The sequence below is a fragment of the Vombatus ursinus genome, unplaced genomic scaffold (genome assembly GCF_900497805.2).
Source record: "Vombatus ursinus unplaced genomic scaffold, bare-nosed wombat genome assembly UNPS02014797.1, whole genome shotgun sequence".
Classification (NCBI taxonomy): Eukaryota; Metazoa; Chordata; class Mammalia; order Diprotodontia; family Vombatidae; genus Vombatus; species Vombatus ursinus.
The window spans coordinates 12,763,196-12,771,774 of NW_020954575.1; the positions used below are offsets into that span (position 1 = coordinate 12,763,196).

Consider the following 8,579-nt stretch of genomic DNA (forward strand, 5'->3'; position numbering starts at 1 on the left):
TGATGCTCACAACCGTATAAAGTAAGTTATATTATTACCCTCATTTTACAGATAAGACAAAGTTTAAGTGACTTTCCTAGAGTCACACACTTAGTAATGGTCTAGGGCAAGATTTGAACTCAAGTCATCAAGGAAGAAAATGAATCCTTGAAAATTAGAATTGGTCAAGGGGAAGCCAGGGAAATTATAAGAGACAAAAAAAATAACAAAACAAAATATAAAGAATGAAAAATTAGCTCCTTTCTGGCTCCACAATCGCCATGGCACCCGTGAAGAAATCCGTGATGAAGGGCAGCAAAAAAAAGAAGCAAGTCCTTAAGTTTACCCTGGAATGTACCCATCCTGTGGAAGATGGGATTATGGATGCAGCTAATTTCGAGCAATTTTTACAAGAACAAATCAAAGTGAACAGAAAGGCTGGCAACCTCGGTGGCAGAGTCGTAACCATTGAAAGAAGCAAGAGTAAGATAACCGTGATGTCAGAGGTACCATTTTCTAAAAGGTATTTGAAGTACCTGATAAAGAAATACTTAAAAAAGAACAATCTTTGGGATTGGCTGCGGGTGTTGGCCAACAGCAAGGAGAGTTATGATTTATGGTACTTCCAGATCAACCATGACGAAGAGGAGGAAGAGGAGGGGGATTAAACCCTTGTGGGTCTGGAAAGGTTTTATATATGATCTTGAATAAAACTTGAACCAAAAAAAAAAAAGAATGAAAAATTAGAAGAGAAAGTGAAACATCTCTTAAGAAAAACAACTAATCTGAAATACAGATCAAGAAGAGAAAACATAAGAATAATCAGATTACCTGAAAACTACAATCAAAAAAAGAATTTTGATACCATAATACAAGAAATAATTAAAGAAAACTGTCCTGAAGCATTAGAACAAGAGGGGAAAGCAGTAATAGAAAAAAATCCTCTGTTTATCACCTGAAAGAAATCCTACAAGGAAAATCTACAAGAATATCATAGCTAGGTTCCAAAATCCCCAGTTCAAGAAGAAAATATTATGAGCAGCAAGAAAAAAAAACAGTTCTAATATGGCAGAGCAACAATCAGAATCACACAAGACCTAACAGCAGCTACACTAAAAGATCATAGTCCTTAGAAAACTATATTTTGAAAAGCAAAACAAGGAAGGTTGAGGCAAAAAAATCATACTCAGCAAGGTTAAGTATAATTTTGAATGAAAAACAAATGCACATTTAATGAATTGCTAGACTTTCAGAATTTTGTTTTAAAAAAAGACCTAAAATCAATAAAAAATTTAAAATACAAGATCCGAGAGAAATATAAGGCAAATCTCAAAGATTAATTACAAGAGACTCAATAAGGACAGACTTTACTTCTCATATGAGGAAATGTAAATTTTATGTCTAAATTATTATTAGTAATCTGGTAGTTTGAAAGAAAGATTGAGGTAGAGCTGAGTATGATGTAGTGCTAAAAAGTAAACTGTCTAGGAAGAGGTAAAAAGAGTAATTATACAAATGAGGTTCAAGGAGAAGAAATAACACAGAAGAATTAGATAGGGAGGAGGGCTGGTAGGTCTAGAACCCTACTCTGATCAGAAATGGGTTAAAGAGGAAACAATACATGTGTATCTAGAAGGGAATAAAAGTCTAAACTCAGAAAGAAATAAATGGATAAGGAGATAGGGAGAAGGGAGAGGATAAGGGAAGGATCTTTGATGGAGGGGTAGGTTAAATAATAGGAGGCCAAGGTAGGAGGTAGAAGTAAAGTAGAAAAGTCAAGAAAGGGAAGAGGAGATACACACAAACAAAATAAAGATCAGGAGTAGAATTTATTAGGGAAAAAAAAGCAGAGATTTTAATCACGATTTTAGACAAAGTTAAAGCTAAAACAGATTTAATCAAAAGAGAAAAAAAGGGAAACTATACTATATGTCAGCCATATTAATCAATATTGTTTTAGACTATTTAGAATAACCCAGACAATATAAAGTTGGAATATTGCTGTGGTACAGCAAACAATGAGTTGATGGACTTAGAAAAATATGGAAAGACTTGGACCTATGAAAGGAAGATGTTATCCACAGTCAGAGAAACAGAAGACAAACAAGTATAGTATAGTCTTACATAGATGCATATGAATATTTATGTCTATATATGAGTATGATTGTAGCTATCTACATATATGTAAATGTGTATGTGTGTGTCCCTATGTATTATATATGTGTTTGCATGTATATAGGTATGTGTATATATATCTGTGCTTAATTATAGCCCTCTTGGAAGAGGGACAGAAGAGGAAAAGAGAACAAAGTAAAAAGTGCACAGCAGAAAACAAAAGAAAACTCACAAGGAAGGAAGGATGGACAGCTCTGAACACAATGTGTAGTATTTATTTTATAGGCTTTCTTGAAATTGAAATTTATTGCTGTATATTTTGAATTCTCTCTTACCTTCTGCTGTGCACGTGGCAATGCTTTTTCTCTTTTATATTTTGTATTTAAGTTTTAGTATTTAAGTTTAAAATAATTTTTTTAAAAGACTCAAAGCATTATCTATCAAACCACTTGTTAATCTTCTACTACAGCTAATTATTCTTGTTAAATTGGTGTTAAGTGTGGTTGTTTCTACCTACTAAAGGCTTTAAGTGTTGGCAGCACCCTCCAAATATTAGAATCCTGGATAAAAACCTTGATCTCCACACCCTAGTTTTAGCTCTGGGTGGTCTACCATACCTCTGGCAAAATCAAAAGGAAAAAAAAAATCACAAATAATTCATTCTCATTTTGTTGCCAACTGAAAAGCAAAACTTTTCAAAATACAAACCAGGTTTTCATAGGATCATATCTTCTATAGCTCTAAGAGACCTCCATAGGCCATAAGTACAACCCCCTCATTTTATAGATGAATAACTGAGGTTGAGAGGAAATTGAATGACTTACTCAAGGTCACATAGCTCTTAAGTGTTCAAGGGGGGCTTTGAACCCATGTCTTCCTGACTCCAAGGCCAAAACTCTACCCACTATTCACATTGTAATTTATCTAAAACTTTTGTTGTTGTTCAGTCCTGTCTGACTCTTTGTGACCCCATTTGAGAGTTTTCTTGGCAAAGATACTGGAGTCCTTTGTCATTTCCTTCTCCAGCTCTTTTACAGATGCAGAAACTGAGGCAAACAGGGTAAAGTGACTTGTCCAGAGCCATACAACCATTAAGTGTCTGAGGCCAGATTTGAACTCAGGAAGATGAGTCCAGGCTTGTTGCTCTATCCTATTACCACCTAGTCGTCCTTATTTAAAATTCAACATGAACAAAGCAACAGTCATAATGTTATAACCACTCAGAGGTGGCTTTAATCACTGCTTCATTTTGTATTTGATTGGTTTTTTAGTTCTTAGTTTATACCATATTGACATATACTTACTGACAGATTTTTTAAAGCACATTTAACTTTATTTTTTACTTGTGGCTTCTCTCACCATGTGCAATATAAATTCTTTGAAAGCAGATATTGTCTTTTTTCTCCTTTGGGATCTCCCTCCGTATCCTTGAAGCCACTCAGTTTATATTGTTGTCTGACTCATCACCCTCAGCTGATTTAATTAGATATCTGCAGAGGTTTCAGACAATATTCTCCCCAATCTGGTATTTATTGTTACATAGATTCCCTGTTCTGGAGATCTAAGGATTTTTGTCAAGGGGTTGCTTTAACAATTTTCTTGCCATCTTCTCTCTCCCTCTTTTCAACTAACAAGATCTCTGAAGGAAAACACTAATGAAACAAAACACTCTTGATACCCCTCTGTACTGCCCTCCATTACTTTTCTCATGAATTGATTCTAGTCAGCATTCAAGGTATGGAATGGCATTGTAGCAGAGAAGGAGTACTGGCCCAGGAGTCTTAGTTCCAGCACTGCCTCCTAACTAGCTATGTGACATTGGACAACTACTGTAACCTCTCTGGAACCAATTTACTCATCTACAAAACAAATAAAGGAATTAGACTAGAGTGATTGATTTATTTAGCCGAAGCAACTCATTAAGCTGTCTGCTATGGCGGTTAAGATTATGGTAGGACATATACTAGCTCTTGGCAATGGTCAACTGGCCTACCTCAAACATGCAAGACATCCCAACATATAATGAATAAGTTGTGAGTGCACCCTTGTAAAATATGTATATCCATGTGGGTTGTAAAAATGTATAGATGCGAGGAAGCATGAGAAGATATACAATCTACTGCATGTGTGATAATGGCTAAAATACGAGACTTGAATACAAGAAGACTCAAGTTCAAATTTGGCCTCAAATACTTACTAGCTGAGTGACCCTGGGCAAGTCACTTAACTTCTGCCTGTTTCAATTTCCTCACCTATAAATTGTGGGAAATAATAGTACCTATCTCTCAGGGTTGTTGTGAGGATCAAGTGAGACAATATTTGTAAAATATTTAGCACAATGCCAAGCACTTTGTAGACACAATAAATGCTTGTTTCCTTTTCCTTTCTCCCTTTCCAAGGAAAATAACAATATCTACTTTGAGGGGAACAGGAAGAAGGGCCAAAGTTAGACATTTGTTTCTCCAGTATCTGAAAGGGGCACAAGACTGGACAAATGTCTGTGCCCCTAAATATTTCTAGGCTAGGGATACAATAGACTCAGACAAAAATCACTTCCTTGGTTGCTAACCCTTAGCTTAAGTGTAATGGGAAGGGGAGGGACAAGCACCATCCTCGTACTCACCAGCTTGGCCTCTTCCTATCAATTTCTGTTTAGAGTCTTGAGATTTCTCTTTTGGTTAAGCTGATATATTTCAGAAAATACATATATGTATATGGGCTCTCTGGGAGTGAAATAACTCCAAGCAAGAGAGAATTCTAATCTTACCCAAAGTCTCTAAGGAGATAAGCCAGAAATCAGAGACACATTGGGCAGCCCACTCTTCCTACATGTGTGCAGTTTCCAGAGTTTTTCTCTCTCTCCTATAAAAGGTTGGGAACTATGTTTAAGCAACAATGGTAACAGTTCCATCTTCATACAGGTCCACAGTGTCAGAGTTCCATGCAACAAGATGTAAAATACTGTATGCTTCATTGGAAGGGCAGTAAACAATGAACAAAAAGCTCTGAGACTCTATGAACCTGTTTACTGTACCTATAACATACTTTACACTAGTCTAGAAATTAGCTCAGAGAAATTCAGAGTTAAATTAGGAATTCAGTCTGTGAACAAACTTTGGCACCTTTGATTTTTTTGAGCTTCTGACATCTCTTTTTGAGAGTCCTTCAGAATCTAGCCAAAGTCAAGAAGAGCAAGCCCTTTATCTCTGTGTAAACAACTCCAGAGTAAGCCCAGAGGAGAATCTGGTTTTGGGTTGTTTTCTTTTGTTTTGTTTTGTTTTGATTTTCCCCTGCTTTCCTTTCTCCCTCTTCTGTATGCTCAACCCATTCAAATGGTCAAAGATCCCAAATCACAGATCTTGTAGCAAGGTCACTGATAAGCCCTTGCTTCCCTACCAAAAGCTGGTGCTCTTAAGCCGCTGTTAAATGAGGAAAACAGATCAGCACATATCAGAGATAAGAAAACTAGGAAGCACTCCTCCAACACACACACACACACACACACACACACACACACACACACACACACACACACACCCCTACCCAATATTGGTCTACAGGGTCTTAGGGACACTACCTGTACCCCTACCCTACACACACCTTGGTCTCCAGCCTTTCTAAGGTCTTCTTCTTTCCCCACACCCCTCATACACATCTCTTTCTCCTGATTTAGAAAAAGTAAGCAAAGCAAATCTATACTACATCACTAATGGGAAAAATGAGATATATCGCTGCCTTATAATTCCACTTGCAGTCTTTGCAACTCTCCAGACCAAAGCTACCTTCTCTGTCCTCATTCTCTACTGTATGTGTTATCTCTCTGTTAGACTGTAAGTTCCTTGAGGACAGGTATTGTCTCATTTTTATATTTGTATTCCCAGCATCTCTCAAAGTACCTGGAAATAATAGGTACTTAAATGCTTATTTATTCATTCATTCAAGTGTTCATGTCATGTTCATAAAAAAAAAATACCCCTCAATAAATCTGATTTGGATGTGTAAGTATTCCACATGGGCTGTCTCTTTTTATTTCCCTAGCACTGATGTCACAAAATCATACATTGGGGGAAGCATTTGTTTCCAAATACAGAAATTTATTTGGATGGGAGAAATTGATTCATAATTTTCATTATTTCATTTCTCTCTCTCTCTCTGTCTCTCTGTCTCTCTCTCTCTCTCTCTCACACACACACACACACACACATACACACTCCACACACTCATACACATTCCCTTAGAAAAATACAGAAATATGTATGATAGAGAACCTGCCTTCAAGAAGCTTAAAGGAATTTAAATAGCCATGAAAAATAGGTCTTTTCCAATGTAGGGCTATAAGAAGTATTGATAGAAGGGATAACATTTGAACTGTTTTTGAAGGAATAAAGGCTGGATCTGTGATTTCATTAAAATAGAAAACTCCCGGATGAGGAAACTCACTTTACCAATGTAGATTTTCACGTTCTTTACAAACTTGGAAAGCTGTCTAAAGCACTAAGAGGTTGTGAATTGCCTAGTCACACAGTCAGTTTATTTCAGAGGTCAGAATTAAATGCAGGACTTCCTGCCTTGAAGAGTTCCTCTTTAACCACTCTGCCATGCTGAAGGATAGTTAGATAATATTCCACACTAGACTACATCTTTACTCACATAATTTATTGAAAAATGTTGAGGATACAAGATCTCAATGTGCTTAGTCTTATTCTTTGTTAATCATGAAAGAAAAGCTAGAACATTAGATTCAGAAGAAAAAACCCCACTATTTTAAATGTTCTCTCCTAACAAAATGTCTCTAATCCATATATTAAAATTATTCAAAGTTCCTTGAAAGATGGAACAAAATAGATGACTTTGGTCACTGACCCCTTCCTCGGTAATATCTGGCATAAAAAGGGGAGACATTAACTTAACAAAGGCATTGACCATAGTAATAGAAGAGATCCAGCATAGAACTCAAGTTCAAGAAAAAGTGCCTGTGGATGATGGGAATAGCTAGATGGTCTCACTTATGGATGACAACCTACTGGTTACGCTAAGCTGGAAATCATTGCAGTGTATCCTAAGAGATTCATACCCACTCAAAATACTTTGGTCCAACTATATGTGCAAGAAAAAATATGTGAATGAAGAATATCTATTGCCCAGATTATGACATGTAGTGACATGTATACATATATATATGTGTGTGTGTGTGTGTGTGTATATATATATATTTGTATCTATCCATATATATGTGTGTGTGTATACACACACATACATACACACACAATCAGCATTAAGAGTTCAAATAAAAAATGGGTTGGCCCCAGAATGAAAATGAAGATGACTGAAGCTGGAATTTCCCTCAGGAAATATCAAACTTTCTTCAATGGTTTTCAATTTTCCCAGAAAATGATCTTTTTAATCCAAATATTCAAGGATGTGCTAGTAAATATATAACAACTAACTCTGTTAAAAATGTACATGACACATATTTAAGTTTAATTTGAATTATTAACATTGCTTCCATCATCTTCATAAGTCTAGACAATCAACAAAACAATAAAATGAGATCTGATTTGTGGTGTTTGACAATTTTTGGAGGTATAAATATTCATGCTGAAAATTTAGCCATCTCCTTAGAGCTCGAGCAAATTCCTACATACCCTGGCCAATATTCTATAATTATTGTAGTATGTCTGAGTCCTAGAACATTATAGCCTCTGAGGAATTAAAAAATATGTGTCACCTGCAGCACCATAGAAAAGCACATAGCGGATATGAGCAGCTTATCCTATTCAACACACAGGGATGGGTCAGTTGTTGTCAGCATGATTTAAGGTAATAGCAGATTCAGTGAAATCACAGATCCTTTTGAGTATGGCTTGTGATGTTTCCTGGGTCTTCTTAGTTTATTCTGTGAAGCTCACCTTTTAATTACTACTAGCAATGAAAGCCTATAGATAGATAGATAGATAGACAGACAGACAGACAGACAGACAGACAGACAGACAGACAGACAGATAGATAGATAGATAGATAGATAGATAGATAGATAGACAGACAGATAATTTGCAAACTTTAAGGTGCTACACAAATAAGTACAAATCATATATGAGACAAGGCACTCTGGTGAGAATTCAGAATAAGCTGGAAATTAGGAAGGGCTAAAAGAAAAAGACATTAAAATATAAAGAGGGAGCCCTTCAACTGGGAAAGAGTCATTTGGCATATTAGAAAGAACCAAATTCTTAAGTAGGTCATTTGCATAAGAAAAGGCCAGAAAGACAATGACCTTGCTTCTAAGGCACAAATTACAATAATAATATTGTCCCTATTTACTCATCTATATATGATTTCAGAAAGGAATCTGATAATTTTTTTTGTTTGTTTGTTTTGTGACTCTCTATTTCCTTTATTTGTACAAAATAGTGAATAATCGTATCTTGGCTGAGAAAAAAAAATGGTGGTTTATGTTTTAAACAAGTCTTTCTATCTGGAACCAT

General features: G+C 35.9%; 1 pseudogene; it reads left to right on the plus strand.

Moving 5' to 3' along the window:
- Positions 1-260: 260 nt before the first annotated feature.
- LOC114049352 lies at positions 261-647 on the plus strand (annotated as a pseudogene).
- Positions 648-8,579: the final 7,932 nt, after the last annotated feature.